We start from the raw sequence: 22,547 nt of genomic DNA on the forward strand, positions 1-22,547 counted from the left end.
GACCATGTGAAGGGGGATCCCCGGTGTAAGGTTAAACCTTTGGGGGTCCACTCCGCTAATCTGGCCTTCTCCTCCAACGAGGAAGAAGCGATTACAGGAGCATCCTTCTCCTCAGACTCCTTCCCCAGTGGGATAAAAGCTGAGGTAGTTTTAGTTTCCCTGGGTTCCTGGGAGCCTAAAGTCGCAGAGGCTTATGCTAGGATTCCAGATAATACCAAGCACTACTTTAAAGACAGTGTGATGATCAATGGAGTCGATACTCCAGCTCTTAGGGATAGTGGGTGCAGTCGAACTGTAGTGGATTCTACCTTGGTAGACTCAGAGGAAGTTGCCAGAGCTACTCTGATGCCCACTAAGTTGGCTGACGGCCCACCTCACATGTTTCCAGTAATACCTGTACATCTTACTCTCAATGGTACAGCAGTCAGGATTCCAGTGAGCATTCAGAGGAACGTCCCAGGAAAGGTCTTGTTGGGCAACGATCTCAGAGCTTTAGGGCTCGTGGGAGACACTGCTGACAGACCCTGAACACGGTCTCAAACACTGGCAGCATTGGCCAAGACCAATGCACTGCCCCAGCCAAAGGGGAAACCCAAGGCTAAAGGAGTAAAGAAATCAAAACGAGGGAAAGAAAATATTCCCCCAAACTCACCTACCACTGTGGTGGAGGAAGTTGGTCAATCGCCCGAACCTGACAAGGAGGCGGCGATACCTGAAGTATTTGAGCCCAATGACCATCCTGAACTAAAAGACTTGTTAGTAGAAGGTGGTCCTGACAGGGAAGAGTTCAGTAAAGGCCAACGTGAGTGCCCATCTCTGGAAGGCCTAAGGAGACAGACCTGCTCCCAGCTTGAGGGTGAACCTCCTGGGAAGAATCAGATTTATTGGGAAGGTGGACTCCTGTACAGTGAGCACACAGAGTCTACAGAAGGAGACCATAGGAGGTTGGTGGTTCTCCTTGCTGTAAGACCCTTCCTCCTGCAGCTGGTGCATGAAGTGCCCCTTGCTGGTCACCTTGGTATTAAGAGGACCAAGCAAGGGTTATCCATGCACTTCTACTGGCCCAAGATGGGGGTGCAAGTAGAAAGTCACTGCAGGAGTTGTGCCTCCTGCCAGTTATCTGGTAAGAGTGGCTCAACAATCCAAGCTCCATTGGTACCACTCCCAATTGTGGGAATACCATTCGAAAGGGTAGGGATCGACATCGTTGGTCCCCTTGACCCGCAAACATCCTCAGGCAATAGGTGTATCCTGGTGCTGGTCGACTATGCTACCAGATATCCTGAGGCCATCCCATTGAAAACTGTAACTGCCAAGTCAGTTGCAAAAGCATTACTTGGCATCTTTACTAGGGTTGGCTTCCCTAAAGAAGTTGTGTCTGACAGAGGCAGCAACTTTATGTCAAAGTATATGCAGGCTATGTGGAAGGAATGTGGGGTCACCTACAAGTTCTCCTCCGCATACCACCCCTAGACCAATGGTCTGGTGGAACGGTTCAACAGAACGTTAAAGAGTATGATTGGGGCTCTGTAATAACCTCAAAGAAGAAAATGGGATCTTCTTTTACCATGCTTACTGTTTGCCTACCGAGAGGTACCACAGGAGGGTGTTGGCTTCAGCCACTTTGAACTTCTGTTTGGTCACCCTGTGCGGGGACCCTTAGCCATAGTCAAGGAGGGATGGGAGATGCCCACTCCCCCTATTACTACCAACGTAGTAGACTATGGGCCTCATCACGAGTTGGGCGGTAATGCCAGCGCTATTAGCGCCGGCGCTAATAGCCCTACCGCCAAACCCCCCGGCGCTATTAGCGCCGGATCATGGGTTTGGCGGAAGGGTTATTGCCCATTCCCCATTGGGCCCATTCGGGAATTCCTCATTCCACATTGGGCCCAATGGGGAAAATTTGCGCTATTACCGCCGGCGGATTTCCCACTGGCGGTAATAGCACCGAAAATCTGCAATTTTGCTGTGGATTTATCCGCCAAGGCCATGATCTGGCGGACCCTTAAATGCGATGGTAATAGTGCTAACGCCGCATTTAAGGGTTACTGCCAGACTCGTGATGAGGCCCTATGTGTTAGGGCTCAGAAAACGGATGGTACTTCTGATGGGTCTGGCTAGTGACAAGTTGAAGGCAGGACAAGCGCTGGTGAAACATTGGTATGACCAGAAAGCTTCCCTCATCAACTTTACACTTGGTCAGCAAGTCCTGATTATGAATCCCATAAGGCCTAGAGCTTTACAGGACAAATGGTCAGGCCCTTACACAGTGGTGGAGCCCCTGGGTGAGGTCAACTATTTAGTGGACCTTGGAAGGCCTGGACAGGCTCCAAAAGTGTTCCACGTAAATAGGCTGAAGGCTTTCGTCCCAAGAGTCGAAATCGCAGCACTCCTACTGGCTTCAGATGTTGAGAAAGAGGAGTCTGAACCTCTCCCCGACATGTTCCAAAGTGGTCCTTCAGATAGCTCCTTTGAGGGTGTCCGAGTGGCCCCTCACCTGACTTCTGATCAGCAGGCTGAGGTGAAAAGTTTGCTTAGGCAATTTTCCCCCCTGTTTTCCCAGTCCCCTGGTTTGACACCTTGGTGCAAACATAACATAGACACAGGAGGCAGCGTACCTACCAAAAGTAGAGGGTACAGAATGTCAGACAAAGTACGGTCTTACATTAAGACAGAGGTCAACAAAATGTTAGACCTTGGGGTGATTGAACTCTCTAGTAGTCCTTGGTCCAGCCCTGTGGTGTTGGTTCCAAAAGCAGGCACTTCTGAATTGAAGTTCTGCGTGGATTACAGGGCTCTGAATGCTGTCACCAAGACAGATGCACACCCCTTGCCTCGAACAGATGAGCTGGTGGATACCTTGGGTGCCTCCAAGTACCTCAGCACGTCTGACCTCACTGCGGGCTATTGGCAAATAGCCTTAGCAGAACATGCCAAGGAGAAGACAGCGTTTTCCACTCCAGACGGTCTTTACCAATTCAGGGTAATGCCGTTCGGGTTGAAGAATGCACCTGCCACTTTCCAGAGGCTTGTGAATCATGTGTTGAATGGGTTGGATGAATTCTGTCTTGCATATCTGGATGACATAGCAGTTTTCAGCGCCACCTGGGAAGACCATGTGAAACACCTCGGGATTGTGCTACAGGCTCTTCGGAAAGCACACTTGACCATAAAGGCTAGTAAATGCCAGATTGGACAAGGCTCAGTGGTTTACCTTGGACATGAAGTAGGTGGAGGGAGGATACAGCCTCTTCCCAGTAAAGTACAAGCAGTACAAGACTGGCCTACCCCCACTACACAGACCCAAGTGAGAGCCTTCCTAGGTCTCAACGGGTATTACCGCAACTTCATGGCAGACTATGGCACCTGACTGCCCTCACCACTCCGAAGAAACCCAAGAAGGTAACTTGGACCGACGAGTGTGAGAAGGCCTTCAACGGCTTAAAAGACTCCTGTCCTTAGGGCCCCGGATTATCAAAGACCTTTTATTGTCAGACAGACGCCTCTGACACTGGGATAGGAGCTGTACTATCGCAAGTAGATGTCAAGGGTAAGGAACACCCTATTGGGTTCATTAGTTGCCAGCTTAAGGACAGAGAGCTCAGATGGTTCACAGTAGAGAAAGAATGCTTCTCTGCTGTGTGGGCCCTACGGAAGCTGAGGCCCTACCACTATGGGACCCACTTCACTGTGCAAACTGAACATAAGCCCTTAAAGTGGCTGATGAACATGAAGGGAGAGAATCCAAAGTTGCTTAAGTGGTCCATAAGTCTACAAGGCTTTGACTTCACTATTGAGCATAGGCCAGGTGTCCAACATAGCAATGCTGATGGGTTGTCCAGAATGTTTAACCGACCTGAACAAGAGACTCATCCAGGGGTGGATTAGTTCCCCCTGTCCTTAGTCTGGGAGCGGCGAGTGTTAGGAAAGATTTCATATTGTAGGTAATTTTCCTTCCATGGGGCAACCCCCAAACGTTTTGCTGTTGTTTTACACCCTGATATAGACTTAGCCAGAGAAGCGCAGCCTTCCGCCGCACTCCTCTGGGCTTTTGCTCCATACTTACGGGGAAACTGACATGCCCTTAAGACAGTCAGTACCGGGAAACGTTGTTTTCCGTAGTTCTTTCCTCATGTTGCAGCTTTCGCGCAACATGGCACAAGAGGGCACTGTAAGCTAAGTTACTGCACTCTTGGGTCTGTAGTCATTCTACAGGTCCTAGTAACTCTCGATGGACTTATAACGAACTGTGCAAGTATGTCAAGGACGGAACTGGTGGCAGCGATTGTTTCTTTGTGTTTTTAACTCCCTTTTGCCTTGTTAACCGCGCTTCTCGCGTTTGGCCAAAATGGGTGGCCTGGCTTCCAAAATGGCCAGACCACGAGGTTCTTTGTCCTGTCCGCTGACCTTCTTGCGCCTTTCCTTCCCCCAGGCGAGCCAACCCAGGGCCATCCTTATTTGGGCATGTACTTTCCAGCAAAACACAGATGCTTTTGCAGGCTTCTGCAGGCCTGTTGTGAGCCTCCAGGATGTGGGCTGTGATGTCTGGTCCCAATGCACATCCTGGGTGCCAGAGAGTCTAGTGTGTCTTGAATGCCTGGGACCACCGTGGTCGTGATAGGTCCACGTATGGTGTGAGTGTTTTGTGAGCAGACCTCCCATTGTGCCCTCTTCGTTTTGGCGCGAAGGGAACCCTGGATAAGAGGAGGCTGGAAACACCACTACCATGTCGATCTCCTGAGTTTTCACGAACAAAGGATAAAAGAGCCAAGTATCCTGCAACTAAGAAGCTGAGTCGAGGAATCGCTGGTGACCCGCTGAAGGTTTGGCACCCTGCACTGCTGTCGTCCTGTGAGACCCCTCTGCCTCTGATCGAACAAGAAGGCCTGTACTGGTACTTTGACCCTTTATTATAGTGGGAACAACTATTCTCGGCATCTTCACCAACTCCTGTACGTGAGCCTTCGGAAGCGTCCCTGGGCCATCCAGCGGACTGACCAGCCTACACAGGAAGCTTGCTCTGTTACCGCCGTCTGGCTGCTGCTGAAATCCGAGCCCTCGACACTCTCACACGCTTCGTACACTTGGTGTTCCCAGGTCTGAAGTGAGAAGTGTACATTGGGTCTGGAATACAAGCAGCTGCGAGTTGCCCTGTTGAGGTAACCATCTGTGCGTGTTCACTGCGTTTGGGACACCCTTGACCCTGACTTCTGCTGCCGCGGAATCTACATGGCGCCGAGACATCCCTCTGATCGCATCTGAACCTGCCAGCGAAGAAACTAACTCGGAGAAGCCTGGGTCTGCCTGCATCGGGGACCGGTGAGTAGTCAATACCCTGAACCGGTCTCCCTCCTGCAGAAGCCTGTGGCTTTCCCCCGCTGTTGAAAAGCAGCACCCCTTTCTCCCTACTTGCGCCCTGCTTCTGCCCACAAGTGGAGGCTGCGCTTGAGCAGCGGAGGTCTGTTCGCCATCGTTTGTTCACCTATCTGAACTGCCTTATTTCCCCGAAGAGACACTCCTTGGCCCGTTGACACCCGCGTGTGCAGGTACTTTTAAGCACAAGTCTCCACTCTTCGTAGGGCTCGGACTTCCTTCTAGTTAGGTGGTCTCTGATGTCGAACTGGGCCTAACGATTACTTGCACTGCCTGTTTTCCTCCCCATCTAGGTGTTCTGCATATTTCGTGCTCCTAACTCTTTAGACCCCTCGGTCTTGTATATATATTGTATTGATTGTGATGTGTTGGTTTACTTGAGTTTTATCGTGATTCTTTACTTTGGTCGATGTTACAAAGGCCTTGTAATAAATGTGTCTATATTTTTAATGTAACACCTGCCTGGAGTAATTTGTAAGCGTCCTTGCTTTGTGTGCTCATTGCGGGCTTTCAGTCACCCTCACCCCTCTTGAGACCTAGTCTTGACCGCTGACATCGCTACCCTGATTGGTCTGGCTTGTCCAGAGGTTACCCTGTTCCAAGAAACTAGGCTGGCCTTCTGAACCTCTGCCCCTCCAGGACAGAGTTCCGAAATCCATCTTAACAGCAGCTGGCAACACTTTGGGCAATGACCAACAGAGGTGAACTGGGGGGTTTCAGTTTCAGTCCTAGAATCCGTAAATCATCCTCAATGGACGATGGGGGTCAAAAGAAACTTGCCATTTGGTGCCATAAGACCATACAGCAGCCTGAAAACACATAAATAAATGATTCACTATTAAAATTCTTCATGCACCCATTTGTCACATAGGACTGGTTTAGTGGTTACGTCATAACGAGGAAACCTAGATACTTCTGAGCACAGATCACCTAGTAAACCAAATGTGTGTTTTATGACCTCAGGAGTACCCCTTCATCACATGTGCCTCATTTCCCATATCCCATCAAAATTGTAAGCACTTAACAACAGGCAAACTCATTTGTAAATCCCCATATACAAGGTGGACATACATTTTTAATGAAGAATGCAACTGACCTCTCCCACTACCGTAGGAATGTTACTGCACACCTACTACTGTATAATTGTATATAATGTTTATCCCTCTGCTACTGTAGATAATTACCCGGTTTATTGTATAATATGTATAATGTGTAAATTGTGTACTGCTTAAAATGTAAGAACAGCGCTCAGTTGCCTCAGGGCTGGCGGCGCTATACAAATAAACTAAATACAAATACAAATACAATGCCAGAATCCACTAGGAATGTATTTGGTGATGATTTGTTCCTGTAAACTGAACACTCATCTCTGTTGGGAAAGGTTGCACCTGGCAGGTTCCACAAAATATGGGCCTGTTGCCCAATGCAGGAAGTGGCTGCTGAGGTAGGAGCTGTTGCATCAGATGAGAAACTCAACACCCTGCCTTGGGGGTAAAGGAAAACAAGGCAATTAGGGCTGAGCTGTTCCTTGACATATCTTAATGTGTTGGGATTTCGAAATTCTTGTTGAGATCATACTCAAAGTATGTAGAACAACTTGCTTCGGGGGCGGGGGTGGTACTCATCTCACGTATATATATGGCTCAGGCTCAGACGAGGAGGCAAAGCTCAAAGGGACTCTTCCATTATTTCCTGTCTTCATTTTCGGGCAACCGGTGCTAGAGACGACCATGTCAGCCAAGGGAGGATGCAAGGAACCTCAGCAGCCTCAGTGTCAAGAGCCCCAAGTCCAGGGCAAGTGCCAAGAACGTAAGTAACAATATTATCAATAATGGCGACAGAGTAAATCGCTCTTTGCACTTAAATGATTGCTATTTACAACCCAGCCCATCTGTGCTCACTTTATCGACCTTTGAAGGATTAAAGACTGAGTGGGTGTTGCAGGTTTTCAAACGTGTGAAATACAGGTTACAAACAGCTCTCTGCAGTAAGTGTTGAACCCACTGATCTATCTCACTGATTGTCTTTTTCAAAACATTGATCATTTGGTCTGACAATATGAGCTGTTCGATGGGTAAACATAGTATATTTCCGCAATGAAAAATAGTCCATGTTCACTTAGTATTTTTTGTTCATTAACTATTTACAGTGCTGTTCTAATGCAATCCCTATATAAAGATTTCACCCAGCTTTAACAGTATCACCATATATAATAATGTCTAAATCGCAATAACCTATACTTACTTATACAGCATGACACACTATTAGACTTGGCAGATCACCACAACACCCTAGATGGCTGGAATATTTTAACACCAAAAAGACTTTAGTATGTCGGAGGGGAGTAAATTACCTCAGTAGTAGGAATACCTATATAACTCAGTCCAACACAGCACAATTTCATACATGAGAAATACAATACATAGACACAAATGTCCAGCAGGAGAATTGACAAGTATATGTGATTAAAAACAACAGTTGTCCCAACTCTTTTGCAAAGTTATGTTTGGCCCACAGGATCTCTGCCTTCACCTCCTTCAGTGTTATGAGGATGACACACAGCTCTCTTTCAGGCTACCCTCGGCCTCTTCCCCCTCCTCGCTCATCCCTGACTGTCCGCAATTCAATCCTGATCTGCTGCTAATGATCTCTGCCTTAATGCCAGTAAGACAGAGATTGTCCTCATTGGGACCCCTGCTCCCGTTTTCCAACTTGCACTCTGGCCGGCCTCCCTTGATTCTGTGCCCTCACCCAGCAGTGAGGAAACATCTCTAGGGGTATTCTTCGACTCCACTCTCTGCTTCTCTTCTCACATCTCGGACATCTCTAAAAAGTCCCGCTACCAGCTGCACCTCCTCAGAGGTATTCTACCTTTTCTCACTTTCCCCCAAAGGCTCACTGTCTGCAAAACCCTGGTTCTCTCTAGACTGGACTACTGCAACAGTCTCTTTCTCGATCTTCCTACTTCTACTCTCCGACCTCTTCAACTTATCCAGATTAGAACTGTAAGACTTATCCTTGGCCGCAAGCCCAGGGACCACATTTCTCTGGCACTGAAATCCCTCCACTGGCTCCCAGTGGCTGCAAGGATCAAGTTCAAGTCCGTCTGCATGGTACACAAGGCTTTCTGGGCCGGGGCCCGCACTACCTACAACGTTCTCTGCCTAAATACTCTCCTTCTAGAGCCCTCCGCTCGGCCTCCTCCAACTCTGCAGGTGAGCCATTTCTCCAAACAGAGATTTGGGGGTAGAACTTTATCCTCTGCAGGTACCTCCCTCTGGAACAGCCTCCCTGCCTCTTTCCATCTTGAGCTGGACCTCCTCAAGTTCCGGAAACTCCTCAATATCTTCCTCTTCTTTTCCTCTTTCACTCTCCCTCTCCCCTGCTAACCTCCCTTCTCTTCTCTCCTGTTTCTCTCCTCCTTTATCCTCCCCAACTCTGCTCAGTTTTGCTGACTGGCCGTCTGGTGCACCTCCAGAGCCTCACAGGTCTTAGGCTCCCCTGCCATTCCTACACTTGCCTCCAGGTCTCTGCACTCTGCTACACACTTCTGCACTCGGAATATGTTCCATGTGAGGGGCAACCTCTCTGCACTTAACCCAGGCCCCTGATGGACTGGGTGCACTTGCTCCCCCCTCCCTCGCACTTCCTGTCTATGCACTTGCACGTCCTTGAATGCATTAGGCCTAGCAAGATCGTTTATCCTGTCCTCTCTTTGTCCCCCCTCCCTAGCTCGGTTGTACCTGAACTACTTGTGCATGGGCCCATTATTGATGATGACCAATCATCAATCAATCTGACTGTCACAAGGCCTAGTATGGTAGTTTCTTGTTTTTTATGTACTTTTCCCCCTTGTCCCCCCTCCTTCTCTCCACACTCGTTGTCATGCACTTGTACTATCTGACAAGTCCTTTAGCCTAGTATGGCAGCTTATTGATTGTATCCTCCCCCCACCCCTCTTCACTCCTTCCCCCCTGTTATGCACTTGTAATAGTAGAAATGCCTCAGGCCTAGTATGCTAGTTAATTTTGTTAGATAATTCGGAAACTTGAAGGCCTTAGAATGACTACTGTATTCCCTTGTTCCCTTCCCGCTTTGAAGCACTTCACATGTGTATAAGCGCTTTACAAATAAACATTTACAATTACAATTATTTATCTGTGTTACATTGACACAAATATATCTTAAATACAGGTCAATAACCAGTGAAAATTGACATGACCCATTACTTTGCTGCATAGTTGGGGAATTTACAAAGTTTGCTCGTGCAAGGACTCAACAACACGTGTTTAAGTGCAAACGAACAGGAAAGGGAAGTATGCAAAAGCTATGTCCAAATGTCCGTCACCTGTATATGTCAAACTCAATGTTTGCATCTTGGCGCTAGAGCAACCGTCTGCAACCCACAGCTCGCCAGCTTCAGCCCTACCCAGCTTAGTCAATGGTGAGTGATCATGGGAGTCATAGTCCAAAACATCTGGGAACCACAGAGCACACTGTGTTTATTGTATTAGGGTGCAAGGACCTGGGTCCCAAGAGGGGTGCAGATGGCAGTTAAGGACACTCTATCATGTCTCGTAACTTAAGGTCTGGTCATCAGGGAAAGCAAAGGATAAATTATCTATTGAAGGCTTTGCAAGAAGTGAAAACCCTATCAAATTTGCATTGACTTTGTGGGTTTATTAGTGCCAACCAATACACAGGCTCCCAAATGAAGAGCAGGTTAGTGCCGGTGGATTGGCTGGAGTAAATTCCTGTAGGACAATTTAATGGAGCTCTAGAAATTGCAGGCATCTGTGCAATTAATTGTGATCTAGTCATCAACAAATCTCTGCGAGAGGTTGAGTTGCACTCACATCTTTATGACCAAATTGCAGATTGGAGTATGCTCAAGAAACCTAGAGAATTACTCAAATGTATGGATTAGGCTCAGGTTGCGCTTCTTGTGACAGTTGGGCAAAGTGTGAAAAATTGATGTGCGCACTTGTAGCAACTTAATGCTGTTGTCATGGCGGGCACAGAGATACCCAAGAGTTTCCTCAGAGATCTTCAGGCTTTCATTTCCCACGTTTAGACAGTGAGCTGGTAAAGCTGCAAGCTCCAGATATCTTTCTGTAGCTTGGTGTTGACAGTCCTCTCATTTGAAAACCGGATGTGGAGCTTCCGTGACCGTCGGAAGTGTCTCTCATAGTGAGGACACCATGACTGTCCATTTCGGCTATCAGCCGACAGCTTTGGAGTAAAAGTATCAGCCATTTTGCAGGCAGCCATCACAGAGTTGAGATCCATTACTGACCAGATCTTCAATGCGAGACCTGAGTCCGCACATCTACAGCATATAATGACTGAGATAAAATATGTCTATTGAGCAGACAGAACTCATAAAGGAACAGGCCTCATGTGCCCAGAAATGTATCAGGCCACAGCAGAATTCACAGCAGGCATATGTCCTGGTGCATGCAGGTAGGATAGCAATTACCCTGCGAGAGATAGGAAGAAACATGAGGTCCAAGGTCAGAACACCCACTTAGCTGTCCCCTCCCCCCTTCCTCCCGTTCATGTTGGAGTGTCTTCCGGCATGAACCTTGAAAATGCAATATCAAAATTGTATCATAACCACTTCTTCTCTGAGAGAGTCAATAGCTTGATATTAAAATCATGTTTATTGTAGACTCAGAAGTAGCCCAAACTGAAGCTATCAGAAACTGAGAGCCTAGATTTCTTGACAGCAAAATTAGAGGCGGCCCCATTAATGTTTTTAGGTAATAATGCTTGATGGAAGGCACATATTCTTTTCCTTTCTTAAAAGACATGATCTGGTGCTGTCAAGAGACATCTGATGGGAGCAATTGATGCCCCATTTTACCTACCATTCTTCTTTCGACTCTGCTCCTAAATCTCATTGTCCCCCCTTTGCCCCACAATCCTCCAACTAGTGCTTTTGTAGCCCACCCACCACCACATCCGGGCTCAACTTTACCACGCCGCTCCCTACGCTCTTAGTCAGTCCCATCCCTTCACTGACCTGTGCCCTATAAGTCAGAAGAGACTTGGAGTAGTTCCCTTCTTCTTTGTTCCTGGGCAGGCACCTCCTTTTGTAGCTTTTAAAACTTGTTAAACAGCTGTCACAATATGCTGTGTGCTGATAGCCATAACCCCCTCATTGGGCAGCATTTAAATTTGGTAATGGTGCATGGGTTCGCAATAGGGTACTGACTTTGCTGTGTCCTGTAACTTGGGCTTTGGGCCATTACCAAGTGGTAATGCTCCCTGCTTAGGGAGTTCTTCCTTATATAATAATAGCATTGTTTTCTAATATAGCACTACTTAGTAGACCCCTCCAACTTCTAAGCGCTGTAATAACAGGTGTTATCATTTCTCAATAATTTTTAATGGTACTTGGTTAATTGGCACTGGAAGGATGTAAGGCTATGTCTTACTTGGGCTTTCGACCTTGCAGAGTGCAGGCTGCTCTCATGTCAAAGATCAACATTTTACTCATGAGCTGTCCACCCTTAGAATCATCTAATCTGAGCTTCAATCCTTTTGTGGGCAGTGACCACTACCATGACCATCCAAAAGGATGCCTTTTGTTTGCCCACCTATGAGCCTTGTGGTGGGAACTTCAGAACTCTATTCTCTACTTCCTGGATTCCACGGTTGCATGTACCATTCTGTCGACCATGATGCTCTTGCCCTGTGGGTGAAAGAAGGCTGCCCACCTGCGCTAAGAGCAATATTCAGCCACCATGGATGGTGCATCTAGTTTTGTGATTGTGCCCCTATTGTTGCTGAAAATGTTTCCAAGTAATGTGATGTATTAGGAAGACCTTGATTTCCAAACAGATGTTTTTGTGCTAACCTTAATATCTTGCTTTTTTTTTAGCCTGTGAACCGGTGCAGCAGTGCCAGGACCAGACTCCTCAATGTGTCCCAGGTGAGAGAGATTAAATCAGCAACACAATCACCTGTTTTCAACCCCTTTGACCTCTAATCACTGAATACACTGTGGAGCATATCCAAGGCAGACTCAGCACCTGCAATCCTACATCCTACCCCCAATCGCAGACCCATCTCCACCCATGACAACAAGAACGGCAGAAACTGTGTAAATCATCCTTGCTGGAACTTAAGCAATACAACGCCCCTCCTGTGTTTATCCTAGATCCTTCCCGACTTAAACATTACATCACATCAAGTGAGAACCCACCAAGCTTATGGTAATGCCTCAAAGGAAAGTGGTGAGCAGTCATTACACTCTCAGGTTATGTTCCTATAGACAGTAAAGTTCACATATGATCATCTTCCACTGGCGTGACTTCATAGCAGGGGAGTGCAGCATTGCATCGGCCTCTCAGGTCTCTGGTGGTGTGGTGAAGGAAGGAGGCTGACTAAAGGGGGAGGCTAAGGAGGTGCCCAGGACCGTAGATATTTTTCTTTCATCCCAGGATGTCTATGCATTCCACTTACGGGCCTTATCCACCACGTGTATTGCTGGTCAATACAGTCAGAGGCGGATGTGGAAAATGGACACTGAGTGGCCACACAACAGCAGGGTTCATTTCCATGAAGAGCTCAGAATGATAGTCACTCAGACCCTTAGGTGAAATATATCCCCATTGTTGGTATTTACTCATCTACAAGTGTATATATACTATAAAACCCAACCTCCACCTCTTCTCACTTGTCCTTTCCGCTTACCATGCTCGGTAGCTCTATGCTGACCAAACACACCCTTTAAGAGAGATGTGTTATTTTACAATATAGAACTATTAGCAGCCTGTGAGTCCAATAATATGGCTTCATGCAGCATAATGTATATCCTGTGCATGCTGCTACCAGCCCACATAAGAGGATAACTTACTGAGATTATCTTTGCAAGAATGAATGAACATGGTTTCCAACAAATGACTGATACAACATAAATGACTGCAACATTTTCAGCAACCTGTACATAAATATGTATACTGTGTTGCTCAACTATGAAATAACAGACTGCTACACAGGCTCCTCTCAGCTGCCCTATTCTGTCCACCTGCTTCAAAATGTTAGTTGATGTCACTTCATTTGTAAGATGTGTATATTCATGCATGAGCAGGGATCCAACCAACATCTGCAGCACCCTGTGACCTGCGCATAAAACATACACACAAAGAAAACCATCTGTGGCCCAGTGCAAATATAACATCTCATAATCTTGTAAAAAAGGATCATAGTTGAGAATAGAAACTGAGTATTTATTGTTTGAAAAGGTCCTTCAAGATGTTCACGTATCTGCCTGCCACCCAAGGGTCTCTTCACCAGGGATACACTCACTCAAACAGCAATAGGCTGAACTTTACATTTAATGTCATTTCTTTTCTTTCACTTCACACTAACTAAGCTTGTTCTACGCAAGTCCTCTCATCCCTGGAAGCACCTGGAGATAACATCCCCTGCCAAAGATCAAAAAGGGGGCTGTGTAGCTAAACCTATGTCTCAATCCAGGAATTTCATGAAGTATTTTCACAATTAAACTATACAGGCCTTCCTCTCTGCAAACATACTGCAATGTATGATCAGTGCATTGAGTGGAGGGGCCATCATGTTGCACAGCATGCAAATGCCTGCACATCTTTGGAAGGGCATGGTTAGAACTGTCTCACTTTACAAGTGAACAAAAAACATTGCAAACTTTAGAGATTCGAGTTAAAAAAGCTTACGAGGCAGTGATAACCAAAGAACAACATGCAATTACAACAGCATGGCAAGGCTTTCCACTCTAGTACAGACCTGAAACTCTGGATGTTCAAACAGTGCTTAAACGGCTTGGGGGAATTGTTCACTCTGGCAGGAAATTACTCTAAAAAGGCCATTCTTTGTGTTCAGAGCATCGAGAAAAAGGGCTCACCTGGCTCCTAGATTATGGAATTCATGACCTTTTGATGTACAGTCTTCTTCTACTCTTCATTTATTTAAAACACGTCCAAAACAGTATTTGTCTCTCTGACCCAAGAATGCTCTGCTGGATTTTCTCTTTTTCAAGCATGGCTGTACTTATTGGTGTTAGCTTCATTTGCTCTTCCATTTATATTGTACTGTTGTTCACTTTTGAAAAAAGCTTTGGCTAATGGTGTGCTATAAGTACTATGAATAAATAAATAAATACCAATGAAGTAAAACATTTAAGTTGCTAAACCTTTTGTTAGAACAGATGCAAAGAGGTGAAAGCCACAGAAACCAGTCTTTGTAGTAGCTGGTCTGTAGAACCTTTCAATATCTACTTAAAAGTGAGAAATGTTCCAACTTTTCCTTATGTATACAACTATAATCAAAAAATGTAATTTTCTACTGAAAACACCATTTCCGTACATTTATCCATTTGCTGCAACACAGTCAACCCTCCGAGAATGTGGTAATGGACTGAAGGAGTGTGCTGGCCCTGGCCATCAGTGAGCTGCGTGTATATATAACTAGCAAGACAATGATGTGTACTGGGCAATTATGAAAGCAAAACCCTTCAAGGTCTCACATACTCCATCCAGCACAGGATCAAATAATTGGTGAACTTTCTATGTGCCTACACAAACATCTGACATCTTAAATACTGAACACAGTATCAAACCATTTGTTTTTTTAGCATTGAACTATTTTGACTTCCCAAAAAATGTGCTTTCTATTATAATCTGTGCCCGGAAATGTTATGTTATTTGATATTTATATTGCGCTCATCACCACCATAGTGATCTTACTGGCCTTGTCCTAGAAGAGGGGTATTGTGACCTTGCCAGCTTGTTGCCAGAACATGGTCCTTCAATATGAAAGGAGGAGGGTTGAGGGGAAGGGAAGCTTATAGGACATGGGGATTAGACAATAGACAAATAAGTGGTTTAAATATACAGGATGATGAGGAGAGATTATGTTTGTGAACTGTGATCAGCTATTGTTAGGCTTGAGAGAAAATGCTAGGAATGTGCAGCTGGCTTTAATAACAAGGCTTAACTGTGATGTCAGTATCTAGACCAGACAATGCTTGGTGCGAGATATGATTGGTTTGTGGTTGAATGATGGACTGAGATGTGCTCAAGCAGAAAGCAAAATCAGATTTAGTAAAATGAATCAGTGATGATAATTAATGTTGAAGTGGGTCTGGATCAAGAAACAGCACGTATAATTACCATAAGATCCTAATTGTGCATCCTCAGTACATCTATATCTCCCAGCTACCACCAACTCTTTGCTAACACTATTCTTCTCATTCTTGCCAAACAGAGCCTTGCCCACCTCCATGTCAAGACCAGAAGTCGGTAAAAGGTGTTAAGAAGTGTTAATTGCACTTGGGAGGGACCAGTTCTCCTACATTCTGCCTCAGGAAGAAGAATCCCCAATTCTACAAGTTGTGATGAAAACCAGAAAAGTTATTCATTATTAAATATATCATTTCTTATTTCAGAAGAGATAAACAACTGATGACTGGGGTCACTCCTGTAATACAGGGGCACTGCTGCAGTAGATATGAACCTGTTGTCTTACCTATAATAAATGCACCCTGAAATCTAAAGAACCTGGTGTCTGTCACTCTGCTTCATTCCTAGCAATAGCTGCAAAACTGAGGAAATGATTGGAAAAGACTCAGTGGGGCCTGTGAGGCCCCCCCTTATCTCTATAGATAAGCAAGATGTGGTAAAAGACTATCATCAAAAATATCCTGAAATATGTCTACAAATAAAACACTCCCCCCCCCCGCAGCGAGAGTACTGTAGCAAGGATGCACATGCCAAGTGTAGAACACACCATCAGATATATAATAGTGCCAATTTTAATGATGATAATTATACTGTTAACAGGTTAACAGCAATAATAATGATGAATATGTTACGGTTTATCATTTTTAATACCATTATTCCTATTGCAAAGGGATATGGTGGACTGTTGCAAAGTTATGGGGTTTTGACCAAAAACACATACATAAGCAAAAAAAAAAACAAACAAAAAAAAAAATATATATATATATATTTATATATATATATATGTTGAAAACTCTGCACCAAGGTCCAGGAAAGGTGGAAAGCACTCCAGGAAACAGTCTTGCTTGCAATAGTCACAGCAAAACACTGAGGCAGGAAACCAGTTAATGTCAGCCAAAAATCAATACTTTAATTCATAAAATGTCCAGGAAGGGAGAAACAAACACGAAAAACGACACGTTTCACGGTGACAGACCGCTTGTTCACGTTTAGGGCAACAAACACAATGGAACGACTATTTATACAGTCATCAACTCTGTGACTTCTGTGTAGAGAGTCGTGCACACTTTCTTTTCTTGTCTCTTGTAAAAGTACGCCATCTTGGAATGGGTTAAAGCGTGTTAAATCTCATTAAGCTTAATAGCAAAGAAAAACAAAACATGCTTATTTGGAAATGCTCGGCTGACCAAGGGCAAATGGTTATTGTTGACAAAAAACCCTTTATGTGAGGTAAGTTCTCGTAAAAATGAATGAATAAATAATTACATGCAGTATCTAAAATAAAGTGCGTAGTGCACTCATTCTTTCAAATTGCTTGATTCAAGTGTACTTAATTTAACCCGTGCAAACACCTGAACCGGTATTCACGAGCTGTGCAAAATTCCCAAAGTACAACAAATGTTGTTAAAGTGCTATGTGCATTTGATAACCTGAAAATTAATTTTACAGTTTATTAAGTGCCTAGTGCATTTAGCAGCACGACAGAATCCTTAGTGCATCCTTAAAAACAGATGTATTTTACACTTGAATCATTTGTAAATAGCATGAATTAAGAACAGTTTTACCAGATCATTATTTGGGCAATTGCCTCCATATAATAAAACCTCACTTTCAAAACAGCCCCATGCGATATAAATGACCCTAAAATCAATAATAAACCAATGGGAGTAAGAGACAGATTGAAATTAAAGAAATTAAAGAAAAATGTGCATATTACTGTTGTTCCATTGTGTTACATTGATACTTCAACAAAGAATATCCTTTGGTTGCCCTGGCAAGAAAAAGAAGTGAAAAAATAAAAACTAAAAGACAAGAGAGGTCTAGAATTCTTGTGAATCTCGGAATGGCAAAAAAAGGAAAAAATAAATAGACCCTCGAATCGTTATGATTGTGAGAAAACATAACACCCATATTTGAAACAGACCAAAAGCCGAAAACAATCAAATACATTTTCAATGTGGGTTGACGCAATCCTATAAATACAATATATTATAAGAAAAGGAGCAATATGTAAACAAAGAGAAAAGTCTTAAGTACACATAATTTTTGAGGTAGCTGGAACCCAACTCAGCATGCCACGGTCTGGGATCGTCTTTGGCAGATCAATGTTTTACTTTTATTACTTTTTAGACCTATTAAGTTCCTAGGAATGTGTATAATTCTTCATCTAGGTTGTGGCCCTGGGGTTTCTTTGTCTCATAGGGGGTCATTACGACCCAGGCGCTAATTGCGCCAACTTTACCACCATGGTGTAAACTACGTAAACTACGGATTTACCGCCCCATTCCATTTTCCCTTCCCCATTCCCATTTTTGCCCCATAGGGCATAATGGGAGTGGGGAAGGCGCTAATTACGCCACCGTAAATTAGGGTGGCGTAATTAGCATCATGGCAGGTTAGCGCCATGGATTTTAACGGCTGCTAAAAGCAGCCGTTAAAATCAGAATCAGGCGTTAAGGGTTAACAACGGCGTTAACCCTTAACGCCTGGGTCGTAATGAGGCCCATAGTCCAAGATATATCTGGTTTCCATTTGTCGCAAGAGGAGTTCACGGTTTCCCCCCCTTGTTGTTTTTTGGATAGCATATATTCCAAAGTATCCAAAACCGTCGAGTTTTCCTCCGTGCTTTTCTTGGAAATGTAGGGCCATTGGGTATGTTGGATCGACATTTTTAATTGCTCTGATATGTTGCAAAATTCTAAGTTTTAACTTGCCGATCGTACTCCCTACATACCACTTATCGCACGGGCAGGTAAGGACATACACAACGTACTCTGTTTCGCAAGTGATTCTAGATTTTATGATCACATTATTGTTCAGAACAGGATGTTGATATTGTTTGATATTTTTAGCAAATTTGCAAGCCTTACATTTGGTACATCTTTGAAAACCCTCTGGGGCGGTAATTAACCAGCTTTGAGTCACAGGTACTGTTCTTGGGCTCATATAGCTTGATACCAGATTATCTTTCAAAGAAGCTGAGCGCCTATAAGTAATATTGATGTTGGGCCCTAAGGTACGTCCCAGATGCTCGTCCTGCCTAAGTACATGCCAATGTTTGTGTATTATTTGGCGAATGTTCTTAGAGGCTTTGCTGTATGTCAAAATGAGACGTGTCTCTTGTTCTTCTGTTTCATTTTCAATATGAGCCTTGGGCATTAGCAAAATCTTGCGATCCATTTGCCGTACTTTATGAAAGGCTCTCTCCAACACTTTTTTTTGGTAACCTCTTTGCTGGAATCTTTGTGCCATTAGTCTACACTCCTTGTCATAAGTTTCCAATTGCGAGCAATTCCGTCTGATGCGGATGAATTCACCATAGGGAATGCTCCATTTTAATGAGGTGGGGTGGTTGCTCTTAGCATGCAATGGTGTGTTGGAGCTAGTTGGCTTTCTATACAATTCAGTCACCAAACTGTCATTGTCCACATTGACAAGTATGTCCAAATAGACAACGGTGGTCTTGCTGTGGCTCTCGATGAACTGAAGATTGTATTAATTTATATTAAGTAACTTCACAAACTCCAACCATTCGTTTGCGGGTCCGTCCCATATTACAAATAAATCATCTATGTAACGCAGCCACAGGACCACCTTATCTGTTAAGTGACTGTTGGGGGGAACCCACACTACAGATTCTCCCACCATCCCATCATTAGATTTGCATATGGGGGAGCAAACGTAGTCCCCATGGCTGTGCCTTGCAATTGGGTGTAAAACTTGTTGTCAGTTAAGAAGCTGTTATTTGTTAAGCAGAGATTGATCATTTCTAAAATCATCTTACCATGTTCAAGATAATTCAATGATCTGGTGTTTAAGAAATGCTCACAGGACTTTAATCCATCTGTGTGTCTGATCGAAGTATACAGGTAGACAACATCTAATGTGGCTAGTAGATATGTCCTTTCCCAAGGTACGCCGTCAATTTTATTTAGGAAATCCTTTGTGTCTTGTAAATATGACGGCAAGCTTGTGACAAATTTTATCAATGTTTCATCTACTAATTTAGACACATTTTCGAGTAGTGCCCCACATAAAGTCACTATGGGTCTCCCCGGAGGTCTGGTTTTGCTTTTATGAATTTTTGGCAAGAAGTAAATTGTGGGCATCATTGGAAATCTAGGATGCAAATATTTACACGTCTTCCTCCAAAAGACCCTTTTCCTTCCATTTCATCAGCAACTCAAAAAGTTGATTATTCATTTCTAATGTTGGATCCTTGTCCAGCAATTTATAGCATTTCTGATCCCTCAGTTGTCTATTGGCCTCAGTGATGTAATCAGACCTATTCATAATCACAATGTTGGTACCTTTGTCAGAGGGTTTGATGATGTAATCATCCAATTTTTTCATGCTTGAAAGGTTCTCTAGTTCTTGTCGAGTTAAGTTATTTTTGGAAATGTTGGTTTTAGTTTTCCTTATCTTTTTGAGGTCAGTTATCACCAGATCTTGAAAAGCCTCTATGTTGCCACCAGGATTGAACATGGGATTGAAACGTGATTTAAGTCTCAAGTTGCTCTTACTAGGCCAGTCAGTGCTAATGTTCATAAGTTCCCACTGAGGGTCGCTTATGTCTTCATCATCTTGCCACTCGGTTTCTAGATGAATGAGATCTCGTAAAGCATTCATGTCTTCAATTATCAGGGGAGTGTATCCCGATCGGGATATATATATTTATTTTTTTATTTTTTTACAGGGCCTGTGGTAGCGGCCCTGTAGTTATGGTCAAGTTGCCCAACCGATAGAAGAGTACTTTTTGAGCGGCTTATAACTTCGTCCCCCCAGACTGAATCCTCATAAAAATTTGCAGAATAGGTATATGGCCCCGTCAGATTGATCCTGCAACGTTTGGTGAGGTTTCTTCAAAGTTGTTTAAGTCCAAAATAAATTGGAAAAATGTATAGAAGTTATAGAGGGGGGTTCCCAAAATGTGTGGTTTTTCCCATAGACACAATGGAAAATAAATTTTGGTCACGCCTACAGCCCAAACCGCTGGACGGAATTTCAGCAAATTTGGGGCAGGAGCAGCAGCTTGATCTCGAAAGCTTGCTTTTGTAATTTTGGTGTAAATCCATCCAGTAGTTTTTTTTTTTTGAAATGACCAAAATGTAGGTAAAAAAGAAAGAGTGATATCAGGGTTCAGTTGGCGGACTCACCTCCCTGTCGTTCCACGTAAGAGCCTCCGATTGATCCAGAGCTGATGTCAGGTCCGCGGACATCGGACACACCCACTGATTGGATGGTAAAAAGCATGAGGTGCGTCATATTTTTTCAAAACGCCCACCATGTTGGATTTGCGGAAAGGCGCCAGTGTCCACGGACATTGCAGTAAAATCATATTGAAAAACACAACATTGCACTTGCAAAACTTGTTAATCAATCTTTGGGGAGGTGAGGGGTGGTGTGGTTGGGATGGGGTATGGCCTTAAAAAGCCAAAAAACAGGTGCTTTTATTCCCCAATGTCCGCAAACAGTGTTCGTGAACATCTCAGATGTTCGTGGACATCTATGCTTATTTGTACATTACTGGGTTGGTGACAAGCAGTTTTGGATGGCTTATAACTTTGGTGCCACTCAGTGAAACTGCATGAAATTTAGGAATTTCATTCTAGACCTGATACTGAATGGTTTTCCAAAGTGTGGTGCTGTCTTGTCAAGAAGGAACAAAATTAGAGGGAGGGGTCCCAAAATATTGTGAAGGCTTATAAATGTGATGCCATTTGACGAATCTGCACAAAAGTTTGCAAAACAATTTTAAATCTAGATATAAATGTTTTTGCATAGTTTGGTGGGATTTTGATAAGAGGGGGCAACATAAGAGGGGTGGTCTCAAAATATCGTAAAGGCCTATAAATAAGATGCAATTTGACGAATCTGCACAAAAGTTTGAAAAGGGATATTAGATCTAGATATACAGGTTTTTTGCAAAGTTTAGTGGGATTTTGTCAGGAGGGGGATACATTTTAGATAACTTATAACTTTCTTTCCATTTTACAAATGTGGACAAAGGTTTTCAGAAAGATTATGCTGTATTGTGCCTGTCTGAGGTGCGGTAGCTTGTGATGTCATGTGCAATGTTTATGAGTGGATGATGGAATGTTCTGAGTGAGTGTTCTGCGTAGTGGCAGTTACAGCTGGCTGGCCCTGGGTGATGGGAGCCGGTGTTTGTCTCAGCTAATGTCCTTTATGTCTTCTTGTGGATCTGTAACCAAGAACCTGGAAATAAACTTACATGAAGTTAATCTGAAGTGCCTGGAACCCACTTTTTAACAATGGCGACGAGTCGGTCTCTGGTAACCTATGTGCCACAATCTAAAGGACTGAAGACCCTGCTGCGGGGGGTGCAGGAAGGACAAGCTACTGGAGACGGACAACACTGCCCCCAAAAACTGTAAGTCCCATCACCCAGGGCGCAGGGGGAGCCAGAGGATGAAAGCCCCATCGTTGGTGGGACCAGCGCTCATAAGTTGTGAGCAAGCTAGGCCCCAAGGGGGTCATCAGGGAGAAGCCCTGACATGCTTCCCCAGGGCGCAGGGTAAGGCAGAGGAAAAGACTTCCCTGGCAAGCTGGCCCAACTTGTAAAAAGGTATGCTTAAGCTTTTTGCTGCCCGAGCTGTAGAGAGGAACTGGCCCACTGGGAGCATCCTGCGCGGTGCCTGTTAATTTAAATGGGAAGTAGCTGTCTAAAAAAGATGTGGGAGGATTCCCCATAAGTGGAGAGTGAAGCTATTCCATTGACAGAAGAGAGACTTCGAAGTTTCTTGGCTTGTGGTTGTGACCCAAGAGTCCAGCAAGTGGCGCAGAAAAGTGTTCTAGGGCTTTGCTGCTGAGGCCGGAATATCAGCGCACCTCATGTGTGTGAAGAGGTGTTGCGCCATATAGGCGCAGAAGTAGTCGGTGTGCGCTGTTTTTGAAACAAAGTGAAACCTAGATGAGTTTGCAATT

At 44.4% G+C, this 22,547-nt stretch overlaps 1 long non-coding RNA gene across 1 annotated transcript; it reads left to right on the forward strand.

Annotated features, from left to right (window-relative positions):
- The first annotated feature begins 7,036 nt into the window (after nucleotides 1–7,036).
- LOC138472539 (uncharacterized) lies at nucleotides 7,037–15,919 on the forward strand. Its single transcript, XR_011268628.1, has 3 exons — nucleotides 7,037–7,185; nucleotides 12,263–12,313; nucleotides 15,628–15,919. It is a non-coding gene; the product is annotated as an uncharacterized lncRNA (long non-coding RNA).
- The last annotated feature ends 6,628 nt before the right edge of the window (nucleotides 15,920–22,547 follow it).

This window comes from Ambystoma mexicanum, chromosome 8 (genome assembly GCF_040938575.1).
Source record: "Ambystoma mexicanum isolate Mex_15411 chromosome 8, UKY_AmexF1_1, whole genome shotgun sequence".
Classification (NCBI taxonomy): Eukaryota; Metazoa; Chordata; class Amphibia; order Caudata; family Ambystomatidae; genus Ambystoma; species Ambystoma mexicanum.